At 40.3% G+C, this 15,229-nt stretch overlaps 1 long non-coding RNA gene and 2 pseudogenes across 2 annotated transcripts in view; 1 reads left to right on the top strand and 2 right to left on the bottom strand.

Moving 5' to 3' along the window:
* The window catches only part of LOC148025932 (protein RALF-like 19 pseudogene), a 281,102-nt pseudogene that overhangs the window by 244,057 nt on the left and 21,816 nt on the right, over positions 1–15,229 (bottom strand). The gene's annotated exons all lie outside the window — the stretch shown is intronic.
* LOC148025933 (uncharacterized) lies at positions 6,676–13,697 on the top strand. The gene is made up of 3 exons (XR_015693024.1): positions 6,676–6,848; positions 6,930–7,146; positions 11,441–13,697. It is a non-coding gene; the product is annotated as an uncharacterized LOC148025933 (long non-coding RNA).
* On the bottom strand, positions 9,722–10,716 carry LOC148025934 (uncharacterized; annotated as a pseudogene).

Genomic DNA, 15,229 nt, shown 5'->3' with positions numbered 1-15,229 from the left:
GGAAAAGAGGAGTTCTTCACTGCTGTGTGGCTATGGCAGCTTGCTTGGGAGGAGAGAGAAGGGGGCTGGGGCAAAAAGTAACTCAGGTTTTGCCCTCTTCCAACTCCTGGGACCCTAAACTTGGCCTGGAATCCTTAAATTTTGCATGAAAAGAAGTGAAGACCTGCTATTTTAACCGTTTTACCTCCAAATATGTCTGAGTCTCCAGCCATAGCTCCTGTTTGCTCCAAAAAGCTGAAGTTAACTGCAGTTCTTCTTGCTGTACTTGTACTTGTAAGTTGAGTAATTAGGGTTTTTGGGATTTGAAAAGGGAGAAAGGGAAAAGAGGAAAAGGACCAAAGCCTGAAGCTCTGATACCACTTGTAATGAAAGAAACTGAGAGGAGAGAGAAGGAGAGTGAGGAGAGAGAAAGAAGATAAGAAGAAGAAGGAAGAAAACTAGAAGAAGAGAGAGAAAGAGAGAAAAGAGGAGAGAAGGAAGGAGGAAGCCATGGAAGCTAGAGATGAAGGTGAAGAGTATGATCTTGATAATACCTGGTTGCCCTAATCTAGGGCTCTTACACCTTAAATACCCCGATCAGTGTGACGGGGTGTCTAAACCCTAGTCGGTGTGTATCCCGCTTGTTACACAATGTTAAGATGTGCACATTGCAAAGAATCCAACATATAATTGTTCAAATTTCATGGATCATGTAGCAAAAGGGAAGGCATATTTGGCATAGAGTACTTGTACTACATGTACCTTTGATTGTTTGGAATGACACTTGATTAGATATCATCAAATTTCGATAATATTTGACTATCCTCATCTCTTTTGATTTGTGAAATTTTAGTACTTGCAATAGAATAATATAATACATATCTAGATTTTAATTGGTTGCAAGAATTATTTTGTATTGTAAACAAGAGAGAGAGACAGAGAGAGAGACAGAGAGAGACAGAGAGACAGAGAGAGATAGAGACAGAGATAGAGACATAGACACACAAAGAGAGAGAGAGAGAGAGAGAGAGAGAGAGAGAGAGAGAGAGAGAGAGACAGAGAGATTTACAAGTAAAGAGAGAAATATTTGTTGCAACGCATTTCATAATCTAATTTTATATAAGTTTTATTAAACCTAGAGTGCTTGTACCAATGTTTGCAAGAGAGAGAGAGAGAGAGACAAAGAGAGAGAGGGTCGTAGTAGTGGTAAGGGAAATGGAGTAATCTTAGAGAGATCTTGAGATGGCAAGCTCAACATGTGTGGATATTGATGATGGGATGCTTGGCTAGATGGGCTCACATGGCTACACTTAGTATGTAAGTGATCATTATGATCCTCACATGGTCACTAACTTACCACTTATTATATTTATTTTTTGCGCCTACCTACAAATGGCATAGTTATATTACCAGTTGATTAGTATAGTTAGTTATATATTTTTTGATTTAGTACACCATTTTCCTTTATGTTGTATCTTATCTATACTTTGTGTACATCGTATTGTGTATAAAATAAGAAGAAGAAACTAGAAAAATAAAATTGGTTTCATCTCTCTTTTTGTATTCTTGAGTGAGCTCCTCTCGTGTGTAAGATATGTGTTTGGTGTAGTAGCTCAAGTAAGTCCCCCCATCATGTGATTCGTGACATAATATTAGAGCAACACTATTGAAAGAGGCTAGTTTTGAAGGCTGAAGTGAAGGAGGAAGGATTTGAGCAAGCAAGAAACAAGTAAGAAGCTCTTCCACTCTTTCTCTTCGATAGTGCCTATGGAGGCACTAGAAAAAGGGCAAAGAAAAAATTTCATATTGCTAGGATTTGGTGTGCAAGTTGCTGCCTTTTTGGCCACCTGAGACCATTTCGAGTCTCATTTTAGACCTGCAAGGTTGTGGACAATAATTTCAAAGTATATTGTGATTTTGATTGTGTTGATTGAAAGTGGGTGCACATGCCATAAATTTTGAATTTGTAAGTTCTAAGGTTCTTTACCTTGAAATGAACACAATTTTTATTTGCAAATAGGTTGCAAATTACATGTATTATTGAGCACTCAGTGAAAAAGATTACTTGGTGGATTGTTGTGCACTTATTGTCAAAGATTACTAAAGATCTACTTGTTGTTTTGTATCAATTCTATGATAATAGTGGAGATAGTGAAAACCTCATCATTGAAAAGCTAGACAAGAATACTTACCCATCATAAAAGTGTCACATTGTTGGAGGGGTTTTAGTCGAAAGGTCGTATCCACCAGGGATTAGAGATAGAAGGAAGTAGAGATAGGTGATGGAAGAGAAGAAAAAGAATAGGCAAGAGGTAAACACAATAAATAAAAAGCACAATGAGTTGAATCAATATGTATTGACAGAACCTAAAATCCTTTGTCTTGCACTACTCAGATGCAATCTCCAGTCATTAGATCTCCTGGAGCTCCTTTATAGAACAAAAACGTGCATCAAAATGACAGCTCCTTCTCTACTGATCAAAACCAAAATCTGATGGCTTCGTTGACTTTGAAAGGGGGGTAAAACCCCACGACACCTATTCTAGGATCTCCCAATTCACTCCTTCTTTTAGTTCAAAGTGCAGTTTTCAGCCAATCAACTTACGATCGCGACGCGCACGATTTTTCCAATCTTTCTTTTTTAATGAAAAATTCCATAACTGACTGAAAAAGCAACTTGCTTTTTTCATGCCATTCTAATCTAGAAGATTTCCTAACCTTTTAGGAATTTAACAATAAATAATTTCAAAATTATGCTAAAATTATTTTTAAAAATCTAGTATTTTTGGACCACCTATGCCACGAACACTAGCACTAATGACTCAGATCACATTGACTCTCTACATCAATAAGAAAGTCAGATGATGATGCACTCCAGAGTTTTTCACACTATGCCTGCATAGTGGCACGACATCCACCCCCTCTAAACCTGCACATCCTCCGATATGTGCCAAAATCCTAGTTGTCATTAAATTTTGAGTCCTCCTCATGCTCTGTAAACATATCCTTTGCTTCTTCATCTTCCATATCTTCATGGCTACCCCATATATCATGGCCACTATTTTCTTCCAATTTTGGCAACTCATAGGCATTAGATTCCCACCTCTTCAATAATTTGATTCTTTTTCCTACTACCAAAAGTTTTATGGTTGTCCCATCCATCTCATTTAATGCATAAGTAGCATTATCAAACACATGTCTTACCACATAGGGTCCAAACCATCTTTTGGAAACTTTATGCATGGCACTATGCTGGTTGTCTAAACTGCTATCATAAACCAATACCCAATCCCCATCTTGTATGGTTCTTGGCCTCAATCTATGTCTTTGTCAAACCATTTCTTATTCTATATTCTGGCTGCCCTTAACTTTGTAATTGTTGCCTCTATGTCTTCTGACTTTCTTTCCCACTGTCTAATGCATAAGGCCAACAACTCCTCTCGATTCACAACTCCTCCTCCCAAGGTAGCACACTCCATGTGACTGCCATCTCTTCTATCAGCATGATAGGTTTTTGACCATACATCAATTCTGCAAGCATATATCCTGTAATGGCACTATGAGTTTTTCTACCGGCCCACAAAGCATAAGGGAGCAATCGTGGCCACTATTTTACCTTCTCTCCACATGCTTTTGCCAATGCCTTCACGATAGGTGGATGACCTCTTTTAATTTTTCCATTTTCTTCAGGGTTATAAGTTGAATTTAAAGCAAGCTTTATCCCCAACTGTACAAAGAAATCATGAGCTTCATCTGCATCCAACTCACCCCTATCTACTATAATTTTGCCCACATAGCCATATCTACAAAAGATCTCTTCTAAGAGAAAAGTACACATAGCATTTGTTGACTTAGTATATAGAGCTCTCCCTTCCACTTGATTAGTCAAGTATTCATGGGCAAGCACAAGATATCTCATTTGCCAAAGACTTGTAGGCATCGTGACCAAATCCACCACCCACTTAAAATGAAGAGACAATGGATATGTGGGATGCAATCCATCCTAATGTCTCACAAATGAAAACATTTGGCATGTCATACATATTTCCACAAAGTGAGCAACATCCTTATACATACCATGCCACCAATATCTTTCTTTGATCTTTGCAAAAGTACCCCAAACACCTTTATGGCCAGCCCATAAGCATTCATGAAATTCTTGTATAATATTTACTTGTGAAGATTTGTCACCCAAAACTCGCAATGGCATACCTTGTTTCTTTTTAGCATGTCTCCATAAGTATCCATCTTTTAAGAAAAACCCATAGGCTTTCCTCTTGATCTTCTTAAACTCCTCATCTGACCACTCATCTCTTTTTGTTAATGTACTAAGGTATTGACCAATTCTTAGCCACTGTCTTGCATATTTGTCTTCCAAAAACACTTCTGCATAAGATACAAAATATATTAAGTGTCTTCTCTTTGTTGTCCAAGCTTCTGTTAATACTGTAGCAACACCTTGCATTGCTAAATTCACTCTTACAACATCATTTTCAACCACAATAAAGTCTTTTTCTTCCTCCTCATCTATCATCCCATCTTCATTCTACCTTACAATCTTTCCAAAAGATGAGCTGTCATGCCAAGGCCTTCTGACAGCCAGCACAATCCTTTCTCTCATGCTACAAACTATCACACCACATATATCTTTTTCTTGGCTTAGGGGATGCTTCTCGTCCCCTTTCCTCTTGTCCGTTTTCATCCAATTTTGTGACCTTCAATTGAAGATCACGCATGCCTTTGACCAATTCATCCAATGCATCTTCCTAACAGTGAAAACAGCAGGTACAACCACAGGTTTAGCCACAGAAGTGGGTGGCTTACTGGATACTTCAACAGTTTTGCTCGTAACAGTGGGCAAGCTAGAGACATGCAATCTTTCTCTTCTTCTATGCTTTTTCACAAGTGTAGTAACAACTTCCTTGACATGTCTCCACTCTGTTTTCAAACTTGTCTTTGTAGTCTGATACTCTAGCAAATCATCAAGCTTCTCCTAAAGCTCAAGATCTACTGCTTGTAGAAACAATTCGATTTTTAGACTTGCAAGAGCTTGCTGTTCTACAAGATCCAACTACTCAAATGGACTTTGAAATTCTCTTAAGAATTTTGTAGCCACAAGACCCTTATTGGGTTGTAAAAGCCACTCCTAAAAGGTCTTGCATGTAATCAAACTAGTATCTTCAATGTAAAATTCTTCCTTGAGTGTCTTCTTGAAAGCTACCTAGTCAGCATCTTGCATGTATAATTCAGTAATTCGCACTTTCAGCTCATGCACAGTGATCCAAACAAAATACCAGCTCCATACAAGTTGAGCCACTCCAAAGAATTCCATTTTTTTAGCATAGGCATGTACATATGCAGATATATTACTACCATTGAACAACTTCATCTCATGCTCAACTGCTTGCAGAGCATTCATCACAATAGTTTCTGTTTGAGCAGAAGCTTGCATCACCTATTGTTGTACCTGCATAAGAATATTCATATTTTCCACTAGTTGTTGCAAAACATCACTGGAAATTGTGTTCAAAGGTTCCCCCATCGTGTCTTTCCTTCTAACGACCTTTCATGTCAAGTTCACCAATGTCAGAGGGGTTTTTGTTGAAAGGTCAATCCATTGAGGATCAGAGATAGAAGATGGAAGAGAAGAAAAAGAATAGACAAGAGGTAAACACAATAAAGACAATGCACAATAAATTGAAGCAATATGTATTGATAGAACCTGAAATCCTTTATCTGGCACTACTCAAAAGCAATCTCTAGGCATTAGATCTCTTGGAGCTCCTTAGTAAAACAAAAACGTGTATCAAAATAGCAGCTCCTTCTCTGCTTCTTGGAACCCAAATCTAATGGCTCCATTGGCTTCGAAAGGGGATAAAACCCCCAAGACACCTAGTCCACAATCTCCCGGTTCACTCCTTCTTCTTCCAATTCAAAGTACAATTTTTGAGCCTATCAACTGTGATCGTGACATGCACGGTTTCGTCAATCTTTCTTTTTTTTAATGAAAAATCATATAACTGTGGCTGAAAAAGCAACTTGCTTTTTGCATGCCATCCTAATCTAGAAGCTTTCCTAACTTTTTAGGATTTTTACAATAAATAACTTCAAAAATAGGCTAAAATTATCCAAAAATCTAGTATTTTTGGACCATCTATGCCACAGACACTAGTACTAATGAATCAAATCACATTGACTCTCTACATCAATAAGAAAGTCGAATGATGATGTACTCCAAAGTTTTTCACACTGTGCCCACATAGTGGCACGACAATGTGACAAACTTCCTTACTGAAAAAGGCCTCTACGATTTTATTTTAAGTGAAAAAAAGGAGCCAGAGCTAAGTAATCTTGCAGCTGCAGAAGATTTAATGGTGTGGAAAGAATGGAATGCAAAAGATAAAAGAAGATATATTGGCTATCTGCAATCTTTGATAATACTGTGGAATGCTCTATTCTCTATTCCACCTGCCCCATGACAGCGGCTCTGTTTCTCTTATATAACCTGCATACATCCCAAGAACATGCCAAGACTAGTTCTGTTACAACTGCCAGCCTTGCTGGACTTAGTAGGACACATCGGGGCTGGACTTAGTAAGACACATTAGTAGGAGCACTACACCTCCCCCCTAAGGTCTAAAAGGGGTCTGTTCTGAATGGAAAGGCTTCATATGGATCACGTGGGCAGTGGTGATGGATTTGTTAGAGAGGTGTTGTAGACGATAAGTGTTGCAGCGGAGCTGTTGGAGGACTACATAGGGTCCCAGCCAACGATGTAGTAGGGATTCGCTGAGCCCTTTGCAACGTAGGGGGTAGCATAGAAGGACATGATCTCCTTCTTTGTATATGACTGCAATGCGGCCATTATCGTAAGTCTTTTTCTATCGTTGTTTTGCTTGCTGAAGGATCTGAAGCAATGCACTGCGAAGTAAGGGTTGCACTCTTTGTAGGTGATGTAACCAGTCTACTGCATCCGCTTTCACCGGCTGGATTTTGACATACTGCAGATCAGGTGGTAAGCGAGGATCACACCCATACAATGTTTTGAAAAGGCTGACTCGTGTTGAGGATCAGACACATATGATGTACGCATGAATGGCATATGGGAGAACATGATCCTAATCTTGATGGAGAGGGTCTACAAATGCTGCAATCATCTGCTTAAGGGTGCGATTCATCCTCTCAGTGAGTCCATTAGTTTGTGGATGATAAGGTGACGTGAAAAGCTGCTGAATGCCCAGTGCTTGTGTAAGGACTTGTAAGACTTCAGCTTTGAAATGTGGGCCCTGATCTGATAATAGCTGGAGAGGACAACCATGGCTGAAAATAGGCTTGTGTAGGAGAGTATAAGCAACTGTTTGTGCACACACGTCGGGAAGAGCTATAGCTTCACACCATCGTGTCAAGTATTCAATGATCACCAATATATAGCGATTACCTTGTGAAGAAGTGGGGAAAGGTCCCATGAAATCCCAACAGACTAATTCAAAGGGTTCATGTGCCAGTATGGGGGATAAATGACCTGGTTTGTTAGAAGGTGATTTGATGGCTTGACAAACGAGGCAATGCTGTATGAAATGTGAAACGATTTGACGCATTTTGGGCCAATAATAGTGTTGCCTAAGCTTGGCTAGAACCTTATGGAACCCCAAATGTCCCGACATTGGATGACTGTGATAATAGGCCAAGTATTGAGGACACAAGGCAGCATGTACATAGACACGGAGCTCTTGCCCAGGGCAAGAATAGTATAAGACATGATCTATGATTACAAATTGTCTATGAGATGGTGTAAGAATCTTGGACTAAAAATAGTGAGTGATTTCCTTGATATCTAGGTCTTGTCGTTGAAGAGCTGCCATCTAAGGTAAGTTGACTGGTAGCTCCACAGGGGCGAGTGAAAACTGAGTGGCTTGTAGCTCAGCACGAGATACGACATAGTTAGTAGATCCTTTGCGGTACTCTAGTTGAAAGGTATATTCCTGAAGAGCCAAAAACCACCTTAAAAGACGACCATGCCGATGATTTTTGTGTATGAGTGGTACCAGAGGTTGGTCATTAGTTTCGACCACAACTTTCGATCCATGGAGATATGGATGAAACTTAGCAAAAGCTCATACAATCGCTAGCAGCTCTTTCTCTGTCGTGGAGTAGTTGGTTTTGGTTGGAGTAAGTGAACGACTTATGAATGAGATTGGTCGCCACCGAGTATGCTCATCTTACTGCAAAAGCACAGCCCCTAAACCATGGTTCGAAGCGTCTATTTGTAGGAGGAAGGGTTTTTGGAAATCAAGATGTGCAAGGATGGCGATTTGTAAAATAATATGCTTAAGCTTATCAAAACTTTGTTGACAAGCTGCCGTCCAGTTGTACTTGCTTCCTTTCTTGAGGAGATAGCGGAGAGGGTATGTGATGGATGCTAGATTTGGCACAAACAGAAGGGAGAAGTTAGCCATCCCAAGAAAACTTTGCAGATTCTTGAATTAGAAGGGGGTGGGTAATTTTGGATAGCTAATACCTTGGTTGGATCCATTTGGATACCATCAGCAGAGATGATGAAACCAAGAAACTTCAGCTTGGTGGCTCCCCACTTTTGCACTTTTTCAGCTATAGTTGTAGGTTATAGTGCTTGATCCGCTTGAGGACTTCATGAAGAACGCGTAGATGGTGTTCCCAAGTAGGTGTGTGTATGAGAATATCTTCTAGATAGACTACAACAACACCTTGTAAGATAAGGTCATGAAAAACATGGTTAGCAGTGCGCTAGAAAGTACTTCCGGCATCTGAAAGGCCAAATGGCATGCGTGTAAATTCATCCAAGCCTAGTGGGGTCCAAAAAGTTGTTTTGTGAGCATCAGTTGGGTTTAGTGGTATTTGCCAGTATCCAAAGGCAAGATCGAGGGAAGTAAAATATTGAGAATGGCCACCGAAGAGGATAGAGGTCAAGAACTGTCACCTTATTTTAAAGGGCGAAAATCAGTACAAAAGCAATAAGTACCATCATCTTTCTGAACCAGGTGAGGTTCAGAGGCCCAATTGCTTTTTGAAGGGACAATGACACCTTTCTGCAACATCTCCTGAACAATGTGATTGATCTACTCATTAGCGGTTGTTGGTGAGCGACGTCGTGATGCCATTTTAACTAGGGTAGCATCTCCCATGCAAATAGAATGACAGATAGGTAAATTAATGGTTGATGTGCTGGTCTTTTGGTGATATACAGAAGGAAATTGCTAGAGCAAGTGACGGATATCTTGTGTGCGGCTTTCGGTTGGGAGAATTGTGTGTTGAACATGGACAAAGTTAGGACCCGAGTGGGAATACAACAGTGGAATAGGAAGTGTATTTGGGAGAATGAGATGGTGAGTGTCAAAGTGGAGTTTAGCTAATGTTTGAATGAACTAGTCATAGCCAATAGTTATTGGGAACAATTGTCTAGGGAGAACATAAAATGCATGTGTAAAAGTGGTGTGTGCTAAATAGAAAGTGCAGTGTGCCACCACATTGGAATGATAAAGCTGATTGTTATCACCAAAGAGAACTAAAATGGGGTCATGAGTGACTTGAGTAGGAAGACCTAATTGTGTGACTAGGGATTCACTTATGGAGGAAATTGTGCTACTTGAGTCAAGCAATGCCTCATGGGATGTGCCTTATATCTGAAGGAGAGTTGAGCACACCATGCATCCCGAAGAAGTAGATGCTTGAATGTGCGGGTGCGTGCCTTCCATCAACTACCTGCTCAAAAGTTTTCCGGCAGAGCTGCAAGAGTAGTGGCGCTGTCAACTTGTATTTGGACATTTTGCAACTGTTGTGGAGTTATGCAGGTAGCCATGTTGTCAAGGTTGTCGTTGATGAGATTGTAGCCGACAACAATGCCTTCGAACGTGACCATAGATGTTATAGTAAAAACGTTTAGGACAACCCTGTGTAGCCCTATCTGGGAGAGACCTGCGATTAGAAAATTGGAAATTTTGCATATCTATGTCCATAGATGTGGGTAAATTGGGTGTAACTGAGGTATTGCTGGAGGAAGGAGTTGGCAAGGGCTGTACCTGGTCATTCAGCATTGCACCTTCAATATGCTGAGCAACTTGAATCGCTGCATGAAAGCTGGTAGGGCCTTGGTCCCGTACATGATGGGAGATGTTGTGGCGTAGACATGGCCAGAGAAAAAATAACTTCATTTCTTCTGACATGGTAGGGTCTGCCCACAAAAGAAGTTGGTTAATCTTGACACTGAATTGGGTGACTAGCTCATACTGCTATTGGCACAAAGCATTCAGTTGTTGAAGAGTAGTTTGAATGACATCTTGATGAGCAAAGTTTTGGATTAATAGAGACTTTAGCAAGTTCCAATCAGCTTTGATGTTCTCTGATTGATGTATAAACCAGGTAGCAGCAACACCTTCGAATAGTGTGCGGGCCTCTAAGGCACGACGGTTATCATGCCATCGATGATAACTGGCTACATTGTCAAAATGGTCTAGCTAGGTGAGAACATCCTCAGTAGGCAACCCTAAGAATGGTTTGGGTCGTATCTTGGGGTCTGGTTGATGATTCTTGGTCGACTGTGTAGAGAGATAACTGATGAGCGATTGGTTTGTGTGATTGACCTATGCTAAGAGTGTGGAAAGAGCATGGAACATAGGGTTGTGAAGCGAATTCAGGATGCATGGCACCATCCTCGTATTGAGGAGAACTTGGTTGGTGGCTGGGGGACATAGGGTGACTCATTGTGAAGGCTACGCTGTCGTACTGCTGCGCATCCGAGGTGTGGAATCCACCAAAAAGTTGTGTGTGTGACATTTGTTACTTTGTACATACTTAGTAGTTGTGTTTGGATTTTGTTCTGCGTGGGAAGTATAGGAATTCTCACATACACAGCAAATTCATTTCACCACTGCCAACTTCATTTGCAAGTTTTTCAGCTTTTCTTCATTCCCATTTTCCATCCATCATAGACACGAAGTTCCTTGCAAAGTCTGAGGGCAGTCTCCGGCCTTATTGGGCCTGAAAACACGTCATTGAGTGCACTGTACTCTGACTTGTGCCAAAAACTAGATCACAACATTGGATATGTAAGATATGGTAAAAAGGTCAATGAGCTCTCTCAAATAGTGCAGGTTGACATCATGCTTGGATTCAAGAGATATCAAGAAGTTGATTTTAGATTAGTTCATGAGGCTGGGTATGATGCATTTATGACTGGATCTGTATTTGCTCAAATCTGCCTTATGCTGCAAGTTGACTTGAAGCAATTTCAAAATTCTTCCCTGGGAAAATTTGCAATAACTGATCACATCAACTGTATAAGTGCAGGAAACATAACCTTAAACATCAGAACAGGGGATTAGTTGAATAGTGGTTCTCTGAATAGAGTTGGCTCTAAGATATCGAGTGTGGAGGAACACAAGTGTGTTGTGGGCTAAGAATGATGTGGGTGAAGCTTTCTATGCAGGAACTGCTTCGCTGACGAAGGCCATCCCAACAGCTTTCTGTGGGTGACAGGAGACCACAAACAAAGCAGCAAGTCCTATTTGCAGCTCTGTACATGTTACAAGTTTTGTAAGGAAGCCATCATCAACTCAGAAAGTTAGACAAGCGCCTTGAATTAATAAGAGCTGCCACAGGCAGAGTGGGTGGTGTGTATGCATATTCAAATCAACAAGGCTATGATGGTGGTTGGCTCTACTATGATGGATGTGCATGTATTGCAATCAATGGGGACATTGTTGCTCAGGGATCCCAGTTCTCTTTAGGAGATGTCAAGGTTGTAGCTACAACTGTGGACCTCGATGCTATGGGAGTGCCTAAGGGACATTCTGTTGTCGGATCTCACTAATGGCACTTTATGCACCATTGGCATGCATGTTGTATATGATGGAGTGCGCTACAACTGCACTGTGCTTTTCTATAACAGGCGCATTCTTCTGATAAGGCCCAAGCTGTATTTAGCCAATGATGGTAACTATAGGGAGCTACGTTGGTTTTCTGTAGGGGAGAAGGCCACTTTTCTGATGAAAAAAGGGGGCCGCTTTTCTGGTAAAAAAGGGAGTTGTTGTAGGCCGCCTAGCAGAAGAAAAAGCAGATAGAAAGCATGTGTGTCTTCCAAGTTCCTGGGCACGTGGAGAGAAAAGGCAAGCAGACAAAGAAAAGGGGGGAAGATTTGCACTCTCTGATGCAGGAGTTCAACATGGAGAAATTGCAAATTGTTGAGGCTCAGAAGCGGAAGATTAATATGTAGGAAACTCCCAAATCAAAATAACCTTCCAGAAGACTTCGGCTAGGTTTATTTGAAGCGGATTATCCCAAGCTCCACCCGTCCAGCTGCCACAATTGCCTGAAATCTTAAGGCCTCCTACAAGTTTGTGCAGCAGAATCCTTCAGGTCACCTATCTGGATAGAAGCTTGCGAATTAGCAGAGGTGATAGAGGAGAGCTCAGGATCTTTCTTGCTTGCTGATTGGTTGTCTCTGAAGGAGTATGAATGGAAGAAAAAGGCTTTTTGGGACCTGCTTGGTATCCAGTGGTGGAAGGAAGCTTGAATGGGGAAGAAGAACCTGGCAGAGCATAAGGAGGTCTCTCAGTCCACTTTGCCTGAGAAAGATGTGTTGATCCAAGATCTAGTTTTGACGCCTCGTAATCGCAATCAATTGTGTCTGCAACCGTGTTTGATGGACTCGTGATGATGGTCGGTGTGTCCTGATCAACTGCATCCCTCATGGTGGTCAATGGACTCATGATCGTGGTTGATGTATCATGGATCCGATGATTCATCAGTGGATGCAACACTATTTGTTGTGTGGCCAGTTCTGACGATGCATCGCTATTGGTCAGAGTATGACTTATTGATTTACAATGGGATGAAGAAAATGTTGGTTAATAAATATGTGCCCTGGCAAGGAGAGAGACAATGTGGGAGTGTGTTTCTGTACCTGTTGTGGAACAATGTACACATAGGTGCAAACTGGAAGCATAGAGGGTTGTGCTTTTGCACCCCACTCAAGTTTTGGCTTTCTTACCATGCTAAGTAGATGTTACGAACTCATACGCATCGGACATAAGTGTTTTTGTCATTGTGATGTGGAGATATGGTATTTGCTGCAAGCAAAGCAGATGAGGGGCATCTGGCTTTTATCCATACCTGCAGAGGTTGATAAGGCTATGTATTGTAGATAAACACCATGGTTTTCACCAAGGTTTGCCATTTGATTACTAGCAGTTACTGATTATGGATAGCATGGAATGTTGAGGCTTTTCTGGACTTTGACTGGATGCGATAAGCTTCTGGTTCTGCACACTCAAGTTGCTATTAAGCTAGACACAGTTTCTGTGCCTATTGTAAGGGCAGTCTCAGATTGGCTAGTTAAGTAGAGTCAAGTTAAAGAACTAGCTGTTTGAATGCAGAGATTGGGATCTTTTCTTCCCTCATAGGCACCAACAAAGATAATGCATTGAATAATAATGTGGAATGCATATGATGGGAATGCCCGTCCTCTTCACATATTTGGTAATGCTGTCAACAACAATTATGGCTATATCTATAGCTGATTGAATAGTGGATTCTGCAGATTTTTCTGGCACAGAATTAGTGCTTTTGCTGCTCACAAATCCTCTCATCTTGCTTATTTGAATGATTGATCTTCTATCCTAAAATTAGTCAAGGTCCTCTGTGGTCGCGACTTTGCTTTCGAAAACCCTTCGACAACGCTAGGCTCAGAGATGGTTGAAGAATCAGACCTGTGTGTGCTTAGACAACAAGAAGTCGTATTGTCGTCTCCACCAATGTGGAATGCTCTATTCTCTGTTCCACCTGCCCCACGATAGAAGCTCTGTTTCTCTTGTATAACCTTCATACAATATCCCAAGAACATGCCAAGACTAGTTCTGTTACAACTGCCAGCCTTGCTAGACTTAGTAGGACACGTCGGAGTTGGACTTAGTAAGACACATTAGTAGGAGTACTACAATACTATACTAAGACACATCAGAAATGTAAAAACTTCACATGTAACTTGGTAAATTTTTAAAATTTTATTTAAGTAAATACAATGGCATGAAAGATTCAACTCAAGCAAGAGTTGAATACTTTGAAGAAAGGCAAGATGTCTGTAAATGAGTATGTTTTGAAAGTGAGAAGCATTTTAGATATGTTAGTAGCTATTAATGCAATGTATGATGATGATGATTTGGTTTCATCTACTTTGGGTAGCCTCAATAATGAGGCCTAAAAATCATTTGTTACTTTTATATATGTATAGAAGCCATTTCTAAAATTCGATGAGTTGGTCTCTCTCATGATCATTGAAGAGATCAAATTGAAAGGTGAATCATCTAAAAGAAGGGTGAAAAAGACCAAGTATTTTACTCAAGCTTAGCAAGAGGACATGGCAAATCTTCCTAAAGAGGCCATGGTATGGATGTGTTGGTGATAACCAGCAAAACATGTTAAATTAGCAATTCGGTGAAATCAAAGTTTCAAGAGATTATGAAAATTTTAGAGATAGGGGGAGCTTAGAGGAAGAGGTAGATAGTAGAATAGAGATTCTAGTAATTTTGATATTTTTAGTCATTATTGTGGTAAAATAGGTCATATTGCAATCCATTGTTATGCTAAGAAGGATGATATTCATAGTGATAAATTATAGCAAGAAAACTATGCATCATCTTTACAACAAAATGAAGATAAAAATGAGTGTTTATTTATTATAAAATATATTATGAATATTGTTACAAAAAAGAGCACATATGATGATGTATGGTATGTTGATTAAGGCTTATCTAACGTATGACCAGTCATGTTGAATGGTTTGGAGAGATATATTATTTACAAAATCCATGTTATATGTAGATGGGTAATGATTCATGTCACTTAATTTCACACATTGAAAAAGTTTCATTGTCCTTACACAATGGTCAAACAAGGAATCTGTCAGATGTATTACATGTGCCATTAATCATAAATATTTTAGTGTATATTGGTCAAATGGTAGAGCAAGGGCTGCATGCTCAAATTAATACCAAAGGTTGTTCTGTGGAAGTCTTTAATAATAAGTATAGGTTGGTCGCAAAAGGAAGTAGAGTTGGTCTCATGTTCACCTTAGGTACTAGATGTCGGGACATTAAATGGGCCCAACACTAGCTCTAAGGCACTAGCCAGGCCTCTACCACTCACCTAAAACCACCCCACACGGCCTCATGGCTAGGAGCATCTAAGAACTTTGTGTTTTTCCAAATTTTTAATCCAA

The sequence above is a fragment of the Lygodium microphyllum genome, chromosome 14, assembly GCF_053477565.2.
Source record: "Lygodium microphyllum isolate KBCC chromosome 14, Lygodium_microphyllum_v1.1.10, whole genome shotgun sequence".
Taxonomy (NCBI): Eukaryota; Viridiplantae; Streptophyta; class Polypodiopsida; order Schizaeales; family Lygodiaceae; genus Lygodium; species Lygodium microphyllum.
This window is presented reverse-complemented; position numbering and strand designations above follow the sequence as displayed.